This window comes from Sminthopsis crassicaudata, chromosome 4 (genome assembly GCF_048593235.1).
Source record: "Sminthopsis crassicaudata isolate SCR6 chromosome 4, ASM4859323v1, whole genome shotgun sequence".
NCBI classification, from domain to species: domain Eukaryota; kingdom Metazoa; phylum Chordata; class Mammalia; order Dasyuromorphia; family Dasyuridae; genus Sminthopsis; species Sminthopsis crassicaudata.
Genome location: NC_133620.1, coordinates 57,121,110 through 57,144,343, shown reverse-complemented (window position 1 = coordinate 57,144,343; position 23,234 = coordinate 57,121,110). Strand labels below are relative to the sequence as shown.

Genomic DNA, 23,234 nt, shown 5'->3' with positions numbered 1-23,234 from the left:
AATTGTTGCTATTGCTGCTGCTGCTGTACCACCTCCAAGGCTGTCTCTGGACTGAATGTACTGTCCTCATATCACAGATCTCTCCTCTAGATCTTGTAAGTTTTCTTAGGCTGGAAAAATGTCTCATCCTGACCTTTTGTAGGCTCTCGTGCTCAAAAATTTGTTTTAAAGTTGTTTGGAGTGGAATATTGAGAGAGTTGAGCAGGGTTGCTGCTTCTAATATGCCATCTTGGATTCCTGAGGTATTTGAACTTTAAAAAAGTCAGAATGTGGAATGACAAATGTTCTCTTCTTATATGACTTTAATGAGTGGCCAAATATCCATGAGAGTCAGCATAGTATATCAGAGAGATAGCTGGTCTAACAGTCTGAAAGTCCTGGATTCAAGTCCTTCTACTGACTTCCTATGCAATTGCTATTATTATGCAATTCTGGGCAAATCTCCTATTCTTAAAGTATCTTTACAACTCCCTAAGACTACAAATTGATGATTTGCCTTGAGGGAGAGAGATCCCTCACTAGGGGGATCCCACTACTGTGGTATCATAAGCATTGACCAAATCCAAATTAAAACCAATTCCTTTCCCTTTGCAAAACAAATAACATTGTTATTTAAAGGAAATGTGGTCCAGTGTAAAGAAATCTATAATTGTGCACATGAGACTTCAAGTTATATCTCAAATATTTACTAGAGGTATGACATGGGTCCTCAGTTTCTTCATCTATAAAATGAGAAATTTAGACATGATGACCTTTAAACTCCCTTCCACCTCTAAATGCTATACTCTAATTGACCTGATGTTGAACTAGTCTACATACTATCACTCAGAAAAGAGGAGCAGCCTTGAGAATTGACAGGGGGAATGTAGGAAGGAGGAAGGGAGTTGAGCTTGACAGAGCGTGAGAGAAACAAGATAAGGGAGTCCTCTACTTGAATGCTGGCTATATTGGAGCAAACTGTGAGAGAGAAAGATGTACAGAAAAAGTCAGAGGGATCATCATTGCTGCCTATAGGAGAAGGGAGGTCAGTGATATCTCCCAGTAACTGACAGGACAGCTCTAATGACCAGAACTGATGACATCACATTCACTATCTGGGTATGTTAAAGTCTAGTTAATTAGAAGTTAAAAGTAAATATGAACACATATATTTTATCTGTTTGTGCAAATAACTATTTGAATGTTATCATGGATCCAAATGATTGTGAAAGCTTAATTAAGGCTCAGGGGGGTAACGTGTTGAGTCTGGATGCATTTTCTGGGGAATGGGGGTGGGGTGGGAACAGAGTGATAAGTGATGGGAACAAAACCCACTACTCTCCATGCTGTGGTTTTGCAGGGACAGCTCCACATAGGTCTGGACTGGGAATTTTTTGGGAAGAGAAAAGAATTTCTACTAACCAAAGCAAGTTTGGGGGGTACCTGTGCTATTGTGTTTCGGGGGTTATAATTCTCAGAGAGTTTCCTGGGTATGGAGATAACATCTTCTAACAAGTCTATTTGAGTAAGGAACAAACCTCCAAACTTTTATCAATTATTGAGTATGCTGAACCCCCAAATCTATTAAAGTATCAAAACTTAAGGGATCTTAAATTTTGGTTTTGTATCATCTGAAGCACACACCATGTAGTTCTGTTTTAGAAAGAAAATATTTACTGGAAGTCATTAGGAATTAGGAGAATGTCTATGTAATAGAGTACTGGTCAATGAAAGCTCAGTCCTTATGAACCCATGATTGGCCTGATGCAATCCCCAATGTATACTTCAGAGTATATACAAGTATTCCATGATTCTGGATTATTTATTGTGTGCTTTTTGACTGGATTTTGAGTCTGAACTTTTAAAAGATTTTAAAACATTTAAAAGATTCTCAAGAGGACATTTCAATCTCTTTCCTCCCTGGCTGCATTTAGGTGAGGAGATAATAATTACTGTAAGCTCCAAGTGGGAAAAACACCAGGCTCTTATTCTCCCCACTCAGATCAACATGAAGCCATGAACATATGACTCAGCTGTTGCTTCTTTTCCTGTTGTATCTATTCTTTTTTATCTTAGGTGATGGATGGAGACTGAAAAAAGTTGTCTATGACCTTGTGAGCTTAAAAGATCAAGAGAATATCAGTCAGACTTCTTTACACCCAGAACTTAAAGCATTCATTGCCTCATTGTTCTGAAGCATGCAGGCAGGAAGGAAAGAGGCTGAGTGACCCCTGTGGATGACTTTTCAGGATACACTCAGTTCCAGCTCAGTAGCCAATCAATTATACATGTCACAAGTGGACTAGAAATAGTCGTAGATTATGTTTTCACTTTTCAAAGTCCATATGGGGGGATTGCATCAGGCTGAGCATGTAGTGGATGTTCATAAGGGTTAGGTTTTCCTTGGACAGTCCTTCATTATACTTAGTTTACTAATGAACATGTAAATATAGTAAAAGATGAACCACAATGGACATGGTCAATGGACTATCATTAGAATTTTTAGCTCAATAGCATTCAAATTTCTCAATAATGACATTTTTATAATAAAAACACAATGCTTAACAATAGTCATGTTGATGCTCATAATTATTATACTATTTTCTGTTGACAGGATTTAATTTTTTTTTTCATTTCAATTGATCTTCATCAATGATATTTGTTTTTAATTCTCCTTTTATGCTTTATCTTTCCCTATTTTAAGTGTTAGAACTATATTTATTTCATAAAAGGTGTCAGAACCTGGGCTTTTATTCTCTTTGGTAGTTCCTTTACAGATAGTTTATTTTTTTTCCTAGATGGGTTATTCAAGATCTATATTTGGTTATCTAATAATTTGAGGATTTATGTTTTTGATAATATTCTTTTTGTATTCTCAGTTTTGGTAGTTTATAACTGTGAATAGTATGTTTTGATTGTTTAAGAAAAAATTCTCTATTTTTGTTGTGATTGTATCTTGGACATTTGCTATTTTATTGATTTAATTTTCTGTCTTTTTAATCAGGTAGGACAAAAGTTTATCTGTTTCATTAGTCTTTGCAAAGAGTAAGCCTCTCTACGATGTTTGGTTTCCAGTGAACTATTTCTCCTCTATACATTTCTTTGTCTTTGCTAATATATGTATAATGCAGGTTTGCAAAGTACTTTACAGAAATAATGTAATTTGATACTCATAACATTCCTGAGAGGTAGTTACTATTATTATTCCCATTATATTATGAGGAAACCAAGGTAGAAAATGGTCAAGTGACGTGTCCAGGATCATATAGATAATATACGTTTGAGTCTAGATTTGCCCTCTGGCTTTTCCCCAGATTTAATGCTCCATGTATTGAATTACTTAGTTGCCAATAGATACTTTTTTGAGGTTATTTTAGTTTTTATCTTCAGTTGACATTCAAAATTTTAAAAATAAAATTGCATAAACAGTCCATCAACCTTCTCTTATTTAATTTTGTTAGTGTATTATTTTAGGGATATGATTTTTATTCTGAGAATTGATTTAGCTGAATTTCAGAAATTTTGGTATTCTATTTCATTATTATCTGATATAAACATTATCTGTTCTTTAAGTCATTATGTAGAATGTCATTGTTTAACCACCATTTGGGTATATGTCTTTCAGATCACTATTTTTATTATATTATTCTCTGAAAAGATTTTTCCAGTTCTGCTTTTTTACATTCATTGGCAATTTTTCTGTCTTCTAATATGTAGGTAATTTTAAAAAGTTCCATGTGATATTGAAGAATGCTTATATTTTATAGAAATCCCATTTCAACATGTCATAAACCATTTAGTTTTAGTTTCTTCAGCACTTTTTAAAAGTCTATATTTTTTAATAGCTCATCCATCTTTAAGAAGGTAGCATTCAATTCCATCAAAAAAGTAAAGTATAATTTCCTTTTATCTTTATCATACTATCATATTTGTTTAAAACTGAAAGTGGGTCATTAAAATCTCCTATTATTGTGGTACTATTATATATTCTTGTCAATTAAATTTTCCCTTATCAATTTAGAAACTAAGGAATTTGGAGCAATATAAGTGTAATATTGATATTGTTTTCTTGACTTTGGTTATCTTTAGATAATTTATCATTCATCTTGTGTGTGTGTGTGTGTGTGTGTGTGTGTGTGTGTGTGTGTGTGAAATGACTTTTTCTTTGATAGCACAATTGCAATATGTGTATTTTTGAATTCACCTGTTGCCTAGTAAATTTTGTTCTAGTCCATCTTTAATTTTTATATCTTTACTTTTTATGTAGGTTTTTTGTAAGCAATTAATTGTGGACTTTTGTTTTCGTATCCATCTGTCATCCTTTTTCATCTTATTTAATCAATTCATATTTAATCCATTCACAGTTCTGAGAGTTAGATTTATATTTTACTCATTTGTCTCCAATATCACTTTCCTGAATTATGATTATTTTTGTTCCTTTACCATTAAAGGGAGTCCTTTGTCTCTTCAGTTAATTTTTCTTAATCAGTTTTAAGGTCATTCTATTCCCATTGGTCCTCTTTCTGTTATCTTCAAGTTCCCTTCCCATTTGTTACCTCTTCCCTAATTTTGGAATTTTTCTTACTATATTAATTCATTTTCTTTTAATTTAGCTTAATCTAGTTAGAATAGTCACTATGATACCTCATGTGATCTGATATTTGGGTCACAGCAAAAGAAAAAATAATAGTAAATGAAGGTTTGTCAGAGAGATTGTCCTTGGATTCAGTATATCCAGTTCCAACAAATTCCTATCTTCCCTTGTTTTTATGAGATGCCTAGATCATAATCACTTTCATAATGGCCTGTTACTAGGGTAGCTGAGAGTCTTGTAGGAAAAGGATTAATTCTTTCTCAAGATAGTTTCAGTGGTTTTCCATCCCTCATGTCACAGGCAAAGGAATATTATTTTTTAATTAAAGAAATTAGTACTGAAATAAAGAGAGAGCAGAAGCATAGGGCAGGAAAAAGATTAAGTACATTAGAATAAGATATATAGTTAGTGCCCAAATCAATGATACATTAATGCAAATAAGTCTTAAAGATGTCCCCACAGGGACAGAAATTTTGTTCCAACACACTCACCACAACAATCATGTATTCAAAGATACTGGGTTATTTGGTTTTGATAGATATTTTTGTTATCCAATATTACTTACCAACAATTACTAACATTTCCTGGGTAATAAAAATCTCTAATTTTTGCACATATTTTTGTGTAGCATCTCAGGGCTCAACTAATCCGAGCAATCAAAGGAAAGTTCCTTGTTATGAACTCTATAATACTGGAGATACAGGGACTAGGTTGTGTACACAGCAGAGAACTTTACATTTATGTCCCCTCTCAATAATCAGTACTTGTTGATCCATTTAACATACTATGTCCTTATTATCATAACTTTGTATTTAGTTTTGTAGGTTCAGCCACTAAGGAACTGTATATGTTGCTTAATTTTAATTACTATAACTTCTTGGTTATGGATTCAATCTTCCAAATTATCAAACTTCAGCTGAAGAGATGAGAAAGAGATTATCCCATTTTCCCTTTCAATCAACCATATATATATATATATATATATATATATATATATATATATATATATATATATATATATATATATATATATATATATATATGTGTGTGTGTGTGTGTGTGTGTGTGTGTGTGTGTGTGTGTGTATTTTTTTTTAAAGAAACAATTATAATAGCTAAGGACAATGATATTGAAGAGCAGTATATTTTAAAATAATCATGAAGAGCAAGATCAAAAGAAATAAAACCTAGGTATATTAATTATTTTTCATATTAATCTTTAATTGTATTATTTCCCTCCAACTTTTCTTTTTATATAGTGCTTAAATAAATGAAGTAAGACTGGAAGAACAGAGCTGGCCTATATTTTAGACTTTTTTTGAGGGAAAACAATGATCAAAGCCAGGTGTGTCTCTCATGGGCAATCTTGATCTGCCAAAGTAGTCCTATTTGCCTCTTGAATCAAGTGAATAGGATAATACATTAGAAATGAAAGATTTCCAAAGTTATTCATGACTATCTCAACTGTTGAGCCCCTTCTTTTAAAGATTATGTTTAAGAGTGCACTAAAGGTGGATTACCTAGTCTTGGACCAATCAAGCTTTCCAAATGTGGCATTAAAGGAGAGAAGGAAGTCTTAAGGCTGAAAGATTTTACTTAATCAAAGAGCTAACTTTATCAAAGAATAAACAAAGAAGCACAGATGAGTCTTCGTGAGGTGCTCCTGGCCATACGATGTACATCTAATGTTTTATTCTATTCCCTTCCCCCTCATAACCTATATAAAAATTTTCAGTCCCTGTAAATTCCATCAGGGCACTGCAATATATAAGACATCCTCAAATATCTTGCTTCATTCACTTTGTCAGGTTCAAGGCTGAAGTGGTATAAAACAGCACATTTCAAATGGATAATAAAGTGTTTTCACCTTTATGACATTCTGATTAAGGCTTGCAGTCCATTCTAGTCTCCTGTTTCTCAATTAAATCATGATATTCTTTCTGTCACTTATGACAGTCCAATGAATCCTGCATACTGACCAAGGTCGAGTTCATAGAAAATTTGACAGGTACTAACTCACTGGTAATAAAAGAAAACATCATATCTTTCTTAAACTAGCTATCTGTCCATGGGCAAAAAACTTAACATCTCTATTCCATAAACTACTGTTATTCATTCATAATGGTTCTTAAATCTTATCCTGATTTAAAGGAATTATGCCATTAATTCATAATGGGAAGTCTTGGAGTCCCCTATATTGGATCTTAATGTTATTTTTGGGACAAGACAAGTTGTACTGAGTTGGGGTGTAAGAATAGAAAGACTTGATTTTCTAGATCATTGGTGACAAATTCAAATAGAAAAGAGTGTCATTAAACCATATATAAGTTTCCCTCTCTATTGACAACTATATATTGACTTAGAAACCATATTAACATTGAAATCTGCATTCTATTGTGTGTTTTAATTTTGATAGATAATTAATAATTAATTTTGATTTTGCATTTAGGAGTCTTTCAGGCTAAATGGGAGACTGCATGTTTGGCATCTTTGTTCTAGATTACTCTCATCAACTATTGGTGTATGAGAAAGAACTCACTCCTAGGTTCCTCATTTCCCCCCTGTGCCAAAGACAGATATTGATACAGAACACTTAGTCATCAGTTTTATAGGGAAATGTGAATCAAACACAGTGTGGTAGAAAGAGCATTAGATGTCATTATGGGTTTGAGATTGGGTCTGTTTAAGTTGGGAGACCTTGAGCACATCATTTCATCTTTCTCTCATTTTCAGTTTCTTCATCTATAACCTGGGATAATATTTTCATGTTACCTATCTTAAAAGAGTTGTTGAAAGGAAAGGGCTTTGTAAACTTTAAAGCATTATAGGAATTTTATTATCAAGAGTTTTAATTGTAATTGAACCACACATTCTCCGAGATGGAAGAACTCAGTTGACCATCTAGTCTAATGCAAAACTGTAAAAAGAAGTTACTCTACAATCTTCATAATTGGTGGTTATTTATATTTTACCTGAAGACCTCCAATGAGAGAAAATCCAGCATCTTCCACAAATTATTGTAATGATTAGGAAATTCTCTTTCCCCAACACCAAGCTTATACCTGCCCCTTTGAAACTTCTATCGATTGTTCCTAATTAAAATACTTCCATCAATGTGCCCAAAGAGATAGTATAGAACAAAAGGGATCCCTAAGGAGAGTATATCTTATTGCTGGAAGTCCATTTGGTTCTATTTCTTCATTTCACAGATGAGTGAGCTGAAGACCAATGAAGTAAACTGAATTTCCCCAAGCCATATAGCTAGTTAGGGACAAAGACAATCTTATAATATGCAATCTATGACTAGAACTAGGTCTCTTAACTCCCATTCTGATGGGAGTCCATTACAACATGCTACCTCTGAGTTGTGGATACAAGAAAAAACTGCTCTGTTTAAATGTGAATTATTAAATTGCAAATAGAATTGATTAATCATTGTCCTTCCTCCTTTGCTCCCTTTCTCTTCTACTAAAAAAGTCTTGGGCATTAGTTGAACCATGCCTTCTTCAATCTACAGAAAAGATCATTGATGTCATTCATGCTGCTGTCCTTTTGAGAGAATTCAAATAGAAGATAATCCCAAAAGTGGATGTGGGAAAGCTTTTTTATTTTTAGGGACTCTAGAAGTATGATGCAAGAGTACTTAAGACAAGGCAAGATACCAGTGATTTTTCCTAATAAAAAATGGAAAAAATCATTCAATAGGATAACTCTAACTAGTTCTAATTCAACCTCTATCAATCACACATTCTTCAAGTGATTTTTTTGGGTGACCAGACCAGCAGTATGGAGTGTGGAGGGGAGGAGGGAACAGAACATACATAGGGTAGAATCAGTGCCTTTGAGCATCTTACAATGTAGAAAGTATATTAAGAAGTGGGAAGGGTACTGCTTTTGAAGTGAAAAGACCTGAGTTTGCCCTTTTGCCATCCATTTGTTATGTGACTTTAGATACTTATAATACTAATTAATTATAAATATTAATACTAATATCACTACTCTGAATACAATAACAATAAAACAATTGACATATCATGCTTAAAAGTATAGATTTTTTGACTTCTCTGGGATTCATTTTCATCATTACTAAAATAAAGGGTGTGGACCAGGATAGATGTTCCATTTAGGCGATTGATAACCCCGTAGAGGGTTGTGATGAAGGTCCTAAGGATTAAAATGCTTTAATGGCCACTGAAGTAGAGAATAACCAACAAATTATATCCCAGTTTTATTTTTTTCCTTTGTCACAATAAGCATGAATATGTTTGAAGCATTATAGGTTTGTTTCTACAGCAACTTAAAACTGTCATGATTTTGTACAGAATGATTTTAGTATTTGTGTAGCAATTATATCAAACTGACAAACTGACTTTTTCTGACTAAGCCAATATGTTCTTGCAGTTTCTCAATTTGGTGTCAAATTGTTCCTAAACTACCACAAGGATTCAACATCTAAACATAACTAATTCCCAGTGGATGGTCAGATGCATGTGTATATATTCTCATTTGCATTCTTTACCTGGCACCAGAATAACATCTTGGCAGTGTAATCATGTGATCAAATGCTACTCTACTAAAATTTATATTTTTGCAATATAAATATCAGGCTGTTTGAAAACCATAATCTATGATAATGTACATCACTGAAATAAATTTCATATTGTATCTCACTGCAATATTAGGACTGTTTCTGATTTGAATTTATCCTCAAATTCCACTTATGTTACTATTCTTTTATCTGTTGGATTATCATTTGAACCAGTTGACAGCATTGATCAATTCAGTAGAGTTTGTGTTAAGAGTGTAGCTGGTGTGCCATTTGCATAAAAGAAGAAAATCACATTTGAAAAGATTCTTTCCTTAAACAAAGGTTAGTTTGTATACAATATTATTAAAAATGAAGCTATATATAGAATTGAATTTGATGCACAGTTGACATTTAATAGAATTCTTGTCATTAATCAGTATAAAAGTAAACATTTTATACTGTAACTTAGTATTCATTTTGGTTAGGTAGCTACATCTTTGGTAATCAGAGGTACTAATAAATTCATCATGAGAAGTGGTAGGGTTTTCAAAATAAACTTCGGGTCAAAAAAAGAAGAAATAGGTTACTGAATTAAATGTTTTCTGTCACCTATTCCAACCTTGATGATGAATTTGAGGGGAAATCATTTGATTCCTTATTTCTCTCAATATCCATAAGGGAACAGTACAGTGGCCTAGACATGGAAGGCATGTGACGACTTTGCATACAACTTTTAGAATGTCTTACAATCTTCTCTGGACAGGAAGTTGGGATTGGGGTAGGGAGTGGGGTAGAATGGAGTTTTAGGATAATAATGTAATTTTAGCCTATCTGTGTTTGATGCATTATGTCTACTGATGTCTACTGCAGCTTAATATTTCTTTACATGTCCTAATCTAATTAAATTGTTTGACTTTACAATTATATGAGGTCTAAGCGATTTGATAAAATAACTAAGTCTACGGGGTAGGAACTGTAATGGTCAAAGGCAAAATTCATCAATGTCACTGGTTTCTAGACCCTAAATAAATTCTTGGAACTTAAAGAAAAAATAGATTGGGGAGGATGAAGTTCTGTAGGAACAAATATGGAAGCCAAGCCAAAGATATGAGGGGGGTACAGCTATTATGCTAGGGCTCTTCTTTTACCTGCCTATTGTTGGTAATTTAACAGCAGTCCTTGTTGCTGTTGGTGGCAAAAGGGAATATGTTGGGTCCTTGGAAGGGCTGTTCCCTTTAATCTGGGTAGTAGGGTTCAAGTTAGAAGTGGAAGCAATAATTTGGGAGTGCTTATACTTTTGGGGGCTCTTGGGTATAGGGCCTTTGGTTGTATTTATTCATGTCCAAGAGGTGGTCAATTGCTGTTCCTGTGACACGATGGCTCCTGGAGTATTCCTTGCTACTCAGCTACACAGTTGGTGTTGGAGGTGGCAAGGATGGCAATGCTTTCCTGGATAATGACTTTAGGGTCTAAAGTATGCTGTTTTTCCTGTGAGTTCTTGGAGTTACCTGCTAATTACTAGCAGGTTTGACTTCCTGAATGAATTTAATTTACTTTCTTGGATCTTAGCTTAGACCCTACCCCTTCCAACATCAATAATCAACCATTTAATCAACACTCATTTGATAGTCGATAATAAATAGCTAACAACCATTTATTAAATGTGTCAGGCACTGTGCTGAACATGGGGAATAGAAATATGAAAAAGAAAGCTAGCATTGTCCTCAAGAAGATTATAATCTAATGGGGGAAGACAAAATATAAATGGAAGCTGAAAAGGTTGGGGGAGGGAGTTTGGAGAGAAGATACTTGATATGGGCACATGGTAAAAAAAAAAAAAAAAGCCAGTCAGAGAAGTCCTGACTTAGTGTAGCCAGGTTGAGAAATGAAATATGTGAACTGAGCTCTTACCTTAAATGGTGATTGGCGTTCATGACCTCAGTCTCCAATCAGAGAAGCAGAAGGTAGTGATGAGATGGAGTGAAACCCCCTAGGATGATGGGGTCATACCAGTAAGGGGCTTTCATGGACATGGAGAAGCAAATTATTAGGTGCCCTTTATGTGCCAGGCATTAGTCTGAGAGAGTGGGATTAAAAAGACAAAAGTGAAACTATGCTATTGTCAAGGAATTCATATTCTGTGGACTGAGGGGAGAGACACTCTTTACATAATCATATGTGTGTGTATGTGTAGAAGGGAGGGAGGGAGGAAGGAAGGAAAGGAGGAAGGGAGGAAGGAAAGGAGGAAAGGAGGAAGGAAGGAAGAAAGGAAGGGAAGAAAGGAGGGAGGGAGGGAGGAAAAATAGGAAGGAGGGAGGAAGAAAGGGAGGAAGGAATCTAAGGTAGTGGAAGGCTCTAACAACTGGGAAGAACAGGAAAAGCTTTAGCTGAGCTCCCAAGGAAACTAGACATTCTAAGAGGTAGATGTGAGAAGGAATTGCTTCCGAGGCATGGGGGACAGTCAACAGAGGGCATGGAGAGAGGAGAGCATCATATTATAAGAAGAACGAAGACTATATATTCTGATTGCTTTGTAGAGTTCATGAAAGAAAGTAAGTTATAATAAGATTGGAAAGGTAGTGTAGCAGTTCCTGGGGTTGACCATATTTATTTTTAGATCATCCCTCATCCTGTTACTTGATTCATTGCCATATTTAATCTTATCATACTGAGCTCTAGGGTAACCCAGGATTGTTTAGATATTTTAAAATAATAAAATGAATATCCTTTTCTTCTTAATTACTTGGCTCATGTTTTCACTGCAATTCACTTAAGTATTTAAGGATAAATCTCCTTACTCAGTAGAAGTTACTCATTCTTCTCTATATTAAAAAAAATCTCCTAAGAGGCGATAGCAATATAATTGCTAAATATAGCAAAATAATAGCAATATAAAGTTTACACAATATACTTTATTTTAAAATGAAATCAATAAAATAAAGATATAGATACTTATATGAAATATTTTGGATATGAGAAAGATCGGATCAAAACATTTACTATAATATAAATTGATTTTTCTTTCCCTCTGGAAATAGAATTCCACCATTCAGTTTACTCATGAAAAAGAAAGAAAAGAAGACAGAGGATACTTTTCTGCATTACAGCTATTGTTCTTAAGTGGAGAAGAAGACTCCTGCCAAAGGAGCTCACTTAAACAGGTTTTTGTCTTTCTATCTAGAGATACTGTCCTTTTTCTTTTTAAAATTTTAATATATTATTTATTTTTAGCATTCTTTTTTTTTTTAAGTTTTGATATCCACATTCTCTCCTTTTCATTCTCTTCCATTCCCACTATGAAGGCAGCAATATGTAACAATTGTATATGTGAAATCATGCAAAACATTTATTATTAACCGCATTTTTTTAGAAAAGCAATAAAATAAAGTGAGAAATTATACTTCAATTTGCACTCAGAGCTCCTCATTTTTCTCAATGGTGGTGGATAGCATTTTTTTCATTACGAGTGCTTTAGAATTGTGTTGGATCATTGTATTGATCAAATTAGTCAAGTCCTTTGCAGGTGATCATCATTATAACATCATTATAACATTAGCTCTTGCCATATTTTTCTGAAACCACTCCTCTTGGCATTTTTCATAGTACAGCAGTGCTATATCACAATAATGTATCACAATTTGTTTTTTCATTCCCCAAGTGATGAGTATCCCCTTGATTTCTAGTACTGTACCACCTCAAAAGAGCCTCTAGAAATGTTTTCGTCATTTCTGACAGGTATGAGGTAGTACCTCAGAGGTGTGTTTTAATTTGGCTTTTTCTAATCAACACTAATTTAGAACATTTTTTTTCCATATGATTATAATTAGCTTGGGTTTCTTCTGAAAGTAGATGTTTATGTTCTTTAGCCACTTATCAGTGGGGGAATGGTGCTTATTTTTGTAATTTTTTCTCAGTTTTATACTCAGTCTATGTTTTAGAAATGATGCATTTATCAGAGAAACTTACTATAAAATTTTTGATATTATTTCATTGACTATGGTATTTTTTAGCTTAATTTACTTTTTTATTATCTCTTTTGATTAGGTCTATTTTTGACTTTGTGTGAGGTTATGATTGCTACTGATGTATGTGTGTGTGTATGTGTATGTCAGTAGCTTCTACTTGCCCAAATACAATTTTTAAGGAATTATTTTCTTCAGTGAGATTTTTTAGCTCATTTTCCATTTGGCCAATTCTATTCTTTAAGGCATTCTTCTCTTCAGTGAATTTTTGTATCTTTTTTTTTTTATCATTAAACCAATTCTGTTTTTTTGAGATGTTATTTCCTTCAGTATTTAGTATGCTTCTTTTGTCAAACTGTTAATCAGTTTTCATAATTTTTTGTATTACTTTCATTTGCTTTCCCATTATTTCCTCTATCACTATTATTTTTTTTCCCTTAACTCTTACAGGAATTCTTGTTGGATTTGTGTCTAATTAACATTTTATTTTTATTTGGCTACAGCATTTTTCACATTGTTGTCTTCTGAGATGTGTTTGTCTTCTCTTGCACCATGCTAGCTTTTTAATGGATCAATTTTTTGTTGCTGTTTATTCATTTCCTCAGCATATTTCTTGACTTTGAACTTTACTTTAGAGCTCAACTCATCAAGAGAATGGAGAGGCACTGTCCCAAAATTTAGGCTTTATTATGCTCTTGTTTTCAGAGTTAATTCTTGAGATCTGCAAGTTTTTGTTGCTTCTATGGTGGAGTTGTCCTGAGAGGTGTGGTCACTTCTAGCCTCCTTTGCACCCTAGCCTTTACCTAAAAAGAACCACTGGTGCACTGCTAGTTCTTTTGGAACTGTGATGAGGGTCTATGCTCCCTTGTGATTGACCAGAAGCCTCTTTCTCTTCTCTAGGTTGGTGTCTCAGAACTGCTTATGGGCAATAGAGTTGCCAACTGGTGCCAGCTTTATCCAGTGCCAGCAAAGACTTTTCTTGCCACCTCTTAAGGCTTTGGAAGCTAGGAAAAATGTCTCACCCCAGCCTTACTGCTCCTAATCTTCCATCTTAAAATAACAGTATTTCAACTGAAAGCTTTAGAAAGACTGATACTTAATGCGAATTTCAATTGAAAGCATCAGTAAGACTGATACTTACTCTGATGAATCCTATTGTTGCTGTTCATAAGCAAGCCTGTTAATGGAAGAGTAACTTAAGAGAAATAGAACATTAGAGAAGCAACCTAGCAGACTGACTCATCCAGTTGAGGTGCCATGCCCAGTGAAGTATTAATCCAGCACATTATAGATCAATTCCATAGAGCAGTGAAAAATTTGCTAACATAAAAAGTCATCAATGAATTTTTTTTGAGTCAAAAAGGGGATATCAAAGTTTATAATTTCAGAATTGTGAATTGTCCTGGTCATATTCATTCCCTATATATTGCCTTTAAGTATATACTTTTTCTCTCAGTAGACACTGCATGCTTTCGTGGAAGTGTATGATTCATATTTATAAGGGGAACTTTATAATTTAAGTAAATGAATTAGTTAATATTAAGTACTAGCATCTAATTAAAAAAAAAAAAAACAGTGGCAGTTCTTGAGCTATATAATGTTAATATAAATAGTCACCATGAGGATTGCCCATAGGATGTTAAGAGTATTGAATGTAGCAGCCACCCTTCCTCTAGGATCAACTCAATTTGTCAGCAGGGAGGTAGGTTAAAAAGAAAACGACTGTTCCTGATGCATGGATAAAAGATAAAATATCACCACTTGCTTTGTTGTGGGTTAGCCTACACCAAGCTCTTACTATATGTTAAGCACTGTGCTAAGTGCCTTACAAATATTATTTCCTTTGATCTTCACAATGTCCTTGTGAAGTAGGAATTGTTATGATCCCCATTTGCAATGGACAAAACTAAGACTGACAGAGGTTAATTGACTTTTTAAGGTTTACAGTTAGTAAATGAGGCTGGATTTGAAGAGCTCTAATCCAGTGAGTTATCTAGGCAAATCACTTAAATTGTCAGTGCTTGAGGCAACTCTCTAAGACTATTAATTTACAGAAAAGGTGCCATCTGAATTAATATAAAAAGTTTCTTTACATGGGAGTTCCTTATTCCAATGAAACCACTGGTCCAATTGCTATCTCTATTTTTATGGTTTCCATATCTATTTTTTCCTTGTAGTTAATCCCATGTTCCAAAGTCCTGGGGTGATGGCATATAGCCAATCATGCAATGTATATGCCCGGGTCAATAGCCTTGTGAGAAACCTGGCAGGTTTATTACAATCCCTGACAATTCCTTTCTACCCTTAGGTAGCTGTAATAGAATGCTTAGTCCTGAATCTTCCTTCCTTTCTGGAGTAAAATGCCATTCTGGCAGTGATAGATACTCAGGTAGAAGTGAAGTGGTAGATACCCAAGGAGAAGTGGTGGTAGAGATTACCCATGTCTACTTGCCATCAAAGTTGAATATAACCTGGAGGTTTGCTGTCATTGGTTTGCTGAGAGAAAGATGCTTGCTATAGGAAATCAAATATAGATAGTCACATAAAATCTGTATATCACTATGCTCTCCAGAAAACTGGTGTTTTTTGAAACAATACCTTTTCATATCACTCATGCATGAGCCCCATTGTTGTATAGGTAAGCTTACCCTTTTCTGTTTCTTACTGGTTCTTATTACATTTGCCCCATCATGACCTTGTAAGAAATATGTCAAATTATTCTTTTCTAGCCTAATTCTGGAAAGATAAGAAAACATATTTTCCCAGAGATATGGGACTTTAAGAGACAATAGTTGCTTGTTGGAGCTTGTATCCTGGGAAGCTTATATAGAGCGGAAGGGAGATGAAACCTTGATGCCCTAGAGTCAGTAGGAACCCTCCACCAATGGTTTCCCATCAAGTTCTAGACCAGAGCTCCGGAGAGCCATTTGTTGGTAGAAAGAGTGTTGATATATGAGCCTGTAACTATGTGGAATTAGCTGAGGAATGAAGCATTTGTTAGTGTGCCATTTCTACAAAAGAGATTCATCTTGAGTTGATATATTTCATGAGACATTTTAGTTACTGAAATTTTATATTCTCACTCTATAGCATTTCCTTTTGTGGGTATTCTTCCTCTCTTTCCTTGACTTACAGAATCACAAGTTGAAAAGTAACCTTAGAGATTATTTTGCCGATTTCTCTCATGTAATACTTAAGGAAACTAATGTTGAGGAGATAGGTGACTTTGGACCTCTTTATTCCATAATTAACTCTTTTCCTGCCTAACTTTCTGTATCAGTTGTCTATGAATTCTTGGCTTTGACTTTTTCAGAGAATTTTACTTATTCTTTTAGATCTTAATTGGAAAAACATACCTTTTCCTTCTTATTTTTATTTCTCTCCCTCCAGATCCAAATGATTGCATGACATGTGAGACACTGGCACAGGACTGCCCAGCATGGTGTGCCTTCACCAGGGAAAGTGCTGTGCTCTACAAACAAAGTATAATTGAAGTAGCTAACTTGTGCAAAATTAGAGAGTCAACCCTAAGTGTTCAGAGAATTTGTTTGAGTCCGACCTGTGGCAAAGCATTCCAAGCTTGTATTGGTCTGATCAACCTTGGTTGGACACACAATAAGTCAATTCTAATATAGTGATATCATTTTGGTCCTCTTCAAGAATGAAGGACAACTACCAATGTGCAATAAATTGCCTTTTTCTCTAAGGGAAGTGAATAACTCTTTAGAGATAGATCACAGAGAATCTTGACTTTCAAGCTAATGAAATTTGACTTTGTTTGGGAGGCAATGAGCAACCATGGTAGAATTTTGAGTAGTGGAGTTAACATAATTAGGAATCAGGTAAAGGATTTCCTAGAAAGAGGGAAACCAGAGGCAGAAAATCCATTTAGCAAGCCAATGTAATAGCCTTGGTTAGAACCAATAAATATCTGAATTAGGCCACTGGGGAGTGAAAATGGAAAAGATAATGCAATAATTTTTGTGTTTCAATGAGTCCTTGGAAGAATCAAGAAAGAAATTATCTGTAACAAATGTTATTTGTTAAAAAAAAACGCTTCAGGGTAACATGGGAATTACTATATTATTATAGTATAACAGGTCATTACAAGCAAGAAAAAAAGCCATTAAAAATAAGTTTCCAACTGTGAGGAGAAAAGCCCACACCATCAAGAGCAAAATAATTACTTCCTTTTGATTTTCAAACTTCTGTTATTTCCCATTATTTTTTCTCCACTAAATTCTTGCCTTGAACCTTCCCTTGTAACAAGGCAAAATTATTGAGTGAAACCCACCAAGGAAGAATAGGATAAAATTATGTTCTATAGGATATATTCTGTTCTATGCCCTGAATCCCTCATCTTTATGGTGAATGAAGAGAGGTGTGTTTCATCATCTATTCTCTGTCAACAAGATTTGTCAATGCAATTAGCATGAATCTGATTTTCTTTTGTCTTAATAGTTTTAATTTAAATTATATACTCATCGTGTATATTTTAATACTGGTCCTGATTTCTTTGTTCTGTTTCATCATATATAAGTTTTTATACATTTCTCTGAATTCCTCATTTTGCTCTATCTTAAAGCTAGTACTTTCCCATTTCTATTCATATACCACAATTTTTTCAATCATCTCTCAGTTGGTGTGCATCCTTTTTCTTATTGGTATTTTTTGGCTATCTCCTCAATGTACTGCTAAAACTTGTTTATTTTTCATCTTCTAGAAGTATATAACTAATTTTGAGGTCACCCCAATGTACTGCTAAAACTTGTTTATTTTTTATCTTCTAGAAGTATATAACTAATTTTGAGGTCACTGAGTTGAAGGGTGTGATAATTTTAATGATTTTTTCCATCAAGTTTGAAATTGTTTTCTAGGACAAACTCATTCAAAGCCCCACCATCTTTTGATATGTTCCTGTCTTGATACTTTTTTTTTTTTTTTTTGCTGAGGCAATTGGGGTTAAGTGACTTGCCCAGGGTCACACAGCCAGGAAGTGTTAAGTGTCACGGCTGGTGTTCTATCCACTGTGTCACCTAGCTGCCCCCAAGTCTTGATACTTTTTAAAGAGAATCCAGTAGAAGAAATTCTATGAGGATAGAGACTGCTTCATATTTTGTCTCTGTCTCCAGCAATTTATTCAGTCTCACACGTATTATAATAATGTGCAAACTAACTAGGACAAAGTAATATAAAATGATTTACTGATATCTTTATACCTTTCAAAAGTTTTTATCATTCAATATGTTTTCCTTTTATTGCAAGCACAGTTTACATGATTTAGCATTGAGTTCATAACATTTTGTCACATGTTTGTTGATCCTTTATCAATAAATCATACAATATAAATTAAACATACCTTGGAAGAACAAGTCAAATCAATTAGCATATTTTAAATAAAAACCAAAACAAAGCAAAAATAACAATAACAACACCTCTTCTCAAAAAGCTCATGTTATTTTTTTCTTATTTTTTTGACTTTCTTATTTTTTTATTAATTTTATAATTATAATTTTTGACAGTATATATGCATGAGTAATTTTTTATAACATTATCCCTTGTATTCATTTTTCCAAATTTTCCCCTCCCTCCTTTTACTCCCTTCCCTAGATGACAGGCAATCCCATACATTTTACATGTGTTACAGTATAACCTAGATACAATATATGTGTGTAAATCCAATTTTCTTGTTGCTCGTTAAGAATTGGATTCTGAAGGTATAAGTAACCTGGGTAGATAGACATAGTGCTAACAATTTACATTCACTTCCCAGTGTTCCTTCTCTGGGTCTAGTTGTTTCTGTCCGTCATTGATCAGCTGGAAGTGAGTTGGATCTTCTTTATGTTGAAGATATCCACTTCCATCAGAATACCTCTTCATACAGGATTGTTGTTGAAGTGTATAGTGATCTTCTGGTTTTGCTCATTTCACTCATCATCAGTTCATGTAATTCTCTCCAAACCTTTCTGAATTCATCCTGCTAGTCATTTCTTACAGAGCAATAATATTCCATAACCTTCATATACCATAATTTACCCAACCATTCTCCAATTGATGGGCATCCATTCATCTTCCAGTTTCTAGCCACTACAAAAAGAGCTGCCACTAACATTTTGGCACACACAGGTCCCTTTCCCTTCTTTAGTATTTCCTTGGGATGTAAGCCCAGTAGTAGCACTGCTGGATCAAAGGGTATGCACAGTTTGATAACTTTTTGGGCATAGTTCCAAATTGCTCTCCAGAATGGCTGGATTCTTTCACAACTCCACCAATAATGCATCAGTGTCCCAGTTTTCCCACATCCCCTCCAACATTCATCATTATTTGTTCCTGTCATCTTAGCCAATTTGACAGGTGTGTAGTGGTATCTCAGAGTTGTCTTAATTTGCATTTCTCTGATCAGTAGTGATTTGAAACACTCTTGCATATGAGAGGATATAGTTTCAATTTCATCATCTGAGAATTGTCTGTTCATATCCTTTGACCATTTATCAATTGGAGAATGGTTTGGTTTCTTATAGATTAGGGTCAGTTCTCTATATATTTTGGAAATGAGACCTTTATCAGAACCTTTAACTGTAAAAATATTTTCCCAATTTGTTACTTCCCTTCTAATCTTGTTTGCATTAGTATTGTTTGTACAGAAACTTTTTAGTTTGATGTAATCAAAATCTTCTATTTTATGATCGATAATGATCTCTAGTTCTCCTCTGGTCATAAATTCCTTCCTCCTCCACAGGTCTGAGAGGTAGACTATCCTCTGTTCCTCTAATCTATTTATGATCTCATTCTTTATGCCTAAATCATGGACCTATTTTGATCTTATCTTGGTATATGGTGTTGCGTGGATCCATATCTAATTTCTGTCATACTGATTTCCAGTTTTCCCAACAGTTTTTTTTCAAATAATAAATTTTTATCCCAAATGTTGGTATCTTTGGGTTTGTCAAACACTAGATTGCTATAGTTGTACCCTTTTTTTGTCCTTTGTACCTAATCTGTTCCACTGATCGACTGGTCTATTTCTTAGCCAATACCAAATGGTTTTGGTGACTGCTGCTATGTAATATAGCTTTAGATCAGATACACCTAGACCACCTTCATCTGACTTTTTTTTCATTAATTCCCTTGAAATTCTCAACCTTTTATTCTTCCATATGAATTTTGTTATTATTTTTTTTAGGTCATTAAAATAGTTTCTTGGGGGTCTGACTGGTATAGCACTAAATAAATAGATTAGTTTGGGGAGTATTGTCATCAAAAACTCATGTTCTAATAGGAGACATGTAAACAAGACATAAACAGATAATATACAAGATACACAGAGGATCTGAGAGAGAAGGCACTAGTATTAAGGAGGATCCAAAAATCTTTCTATACAGGTAGGATTTTAATTGAAATCTGAAGGAAGTTGGGGAAACTAGGAGGAAGAGATGAAGAGAGAGAAAGTTCCAGGTATACTGGAAATGGTCAGTGAAAAACTAGAGTTTGGAAACAAGATGGCTTTTGTGAAGAACAATAAGGAGGCTAGGGTCATTGGATCACAAATGGGGGTGGTAGTAGTGATGAGGTGAAAGAAGACTAGAAAGGCCAGAAGAAGTCATGTTATCAAGGACTTTGGAAGCCAAAAAGAGGATTTTTTATTTTATTCTAGAGGTCATAGAAAATTAATGTTGATCCACAGTGAAATAGTCCCTGCTATTCTAGCCTGAGATGGAAAAAGAAACCTAGTTTTTAAAAAGGAAGAAGAGGAGAAAGAGGAAGAAAAAAGGAAGAGGAAGAAGAGGAGGAGGAGAAGAAGAATTCTTGTTTCAATAATTCACATATCACTATAGGTGATTGATATCTACTTATTAATTGGTTGAAAGAATTTAGCCTTTCTATCCCATTTTCAAGGTAAATGACTTCGACTGAATAGAATTTTTTATTTCCAAGGTGAGTACCATTGTTATCTTTTTTCTCTCTCTTTGGTCCACATTTGTGATTTTGTCTGGGTTGGGAATGGGCTATGTGGAAACTCTCCCCACTTATTCAAATTGGCTATTTATATTCTTAAAGAACCATTTAAGGAGAGTGAGAGTTTATATTGTCAATCCATCATGCAACCAAGATGTTTCAGAAGCTACAAATGATTTCAGGTCTTTCTGCCTAACCATCCTACCACACTGCCTCTCCGTAACTTCATAGAATGTTTCATTTGTGGCAACACACATTCATCTCTCCTATTAGTTCCATCCCTTTTTTTTCTTATTTTCCCCTCTCTCCCCATTCCCTTCTCTACTTCACCCTAGATCTGGGTGCTACTGTGGCTTGTTCTTCCCCTTTCTCCTCTGTAATAACACTTTTTAGGACATTTCCTTTTGGATATCTTATTAACTTTAAATTTGCCCTGCCCTGAAAGCACTAGATCAGCAGAAACTTTGGGTTCAAATCTTGTCTCTGACATTTACTTACTACAGGACCTTGAGGTAATCACAAATTCTGAGCATCTGACCACAGAAATGTGGTCCTGCTAACTCTGCTCAATTTTCTGATTTTACTATTTTTGATTGTGGAACCATCATTCATTCTCTGTCTCATGTTCAATTGTCCCATCTTGTAGATTTCTCCTTCACAACATTTCTTACATGTCACTTTCACTCATCTGCCATCTAGTTAAATTTAGAAGCAGTAGCTTCCTAATTCATCTCCCTCTCTTTAGGTCTCTCTTTTTTCTCCAGGCCATCTTCCATATAACTGCCAAAGTAATTTTAGTTGTTCCAGTGTTATTTTTTGAGCCTAGGATAAATTCTTCTTTTTGATATTTTTATCCATATTTTCAGTTTTATTAATGTGTTTTGCTTTTAAATGCCATACATTTACAGACTACTACCATTTTGCAAGAGGTTTCTTGTAATAGTAAAACCACCAAGTAAAACTTATAATACAAAGGCTTTATCTAAAAGTTCAAGTCACATCTCACCATCCTATCTCTATTTTAAAAATTATCAGAAATTCAGTTTTTCTCCCTCCCACCTCCAACCCCATTGAAAATATTTTTTTTCTTGTAGCAAATATGGATATTCAAGCAAAACAAATATCCCTAACGGGTTTGTACAAATATAAACACATTCTCTCTATCTCATGCACACATATGCATATGCATGTATATATACATACATACACAATACATACATATATTCATATATAGTCCATACCTCTCTGTAATGGATAGCATATTTAATCATCAGTCCTCTGGGATCATGAATAGTCATTGTTATTATTCCACAGTTTTCAAAGCTCACTGTTTTTTATAATGTTGTCATTGTATAGATTATTCACTTACTCCTGCTCATTTTATTCTTCATCAATTTATTAAAAAGTCCTCAAAACTTTTCATTTTTATAATATAAATTGTTTTCTGGCTCTAATTGATACATATATGTGTATATATATACAAATATATATATATACATACACATGATTTTTTTTTGAAAGCCTATATTCTCATTCATTATAGCAAATTCCCTCATATTTATATATTATAGTTTAGTCAGCTTTTCCTTAATTTATTGGACATTCTTTTACTTACCAATTTTTGACATCACAAAAAAGCAACTACAAATACTTTTCATTTTTCCTTTGATGTTTTTTTGATATTTAACATCCTTTACAAACTTGACTCTTACTTCCCTATCTTGCCTCCCCTTCACTTGCTCTACAACCAAAACAAATAGGTTTTCTTACTGTCTCTCCCACAGGGCAGTAAGAAGTGCCTTTGCATCCACTGTCCCCGGTCTTGGAACTTACACCCTTCTAGTTCTCCAGTGGAATCCTTCATTTCCTTATAAGCTTAACTTTAGGGCTTATTTCTTCCTTCTGGTTCATAATCTTCCTTCAAGACTCAGTTCAATTCCCTATTTGATAAATGGTCAAAAGATATGAACAGACAATTTTTAGATGATGAAATTAAAGGTATCTATAGTCATATGAAAAAATGCTCCAAATTACTATTGATTAGAGAAATGCAAATTAAAACAACTCTGAGGTACTCATATCTCTCAGATTGGCTAAGATGGCAGGAAAATATGACAAATGTTGGAGGGGTTATGAGAAAACTGGGACACTAATGCATTGTTGGTGGAGTTATGAAATGATCTAGCCTTTCTGGAGAGCAATCTGGAACTATGCCC

The 23,234-nt window shown here is 34.2% G+C and overlaps 1 long non-coding RNA gene across 2 annotated transcripts in view; it reads left to right on the top strand.

The window, feature by feature from the left end:
* Positions 1–951: 951 nt before the first annotated feature.
* Positions 952–23,234, top strand: part of LOC141540541 (uncharacterized) — a 249,912-nt gene continuing 227,629 nt past the window's right edge. For both annotated transcript variants that reach the window (XR_012481579.1, XR_012481578.1), the window contains exon 1: positions 952–1,098. This is a non-coding gene — a long non-coding RNA (uncharacterized LOC141540541). The remainder of the gene's footprint in view (positions 1,099–23,234) is intronic.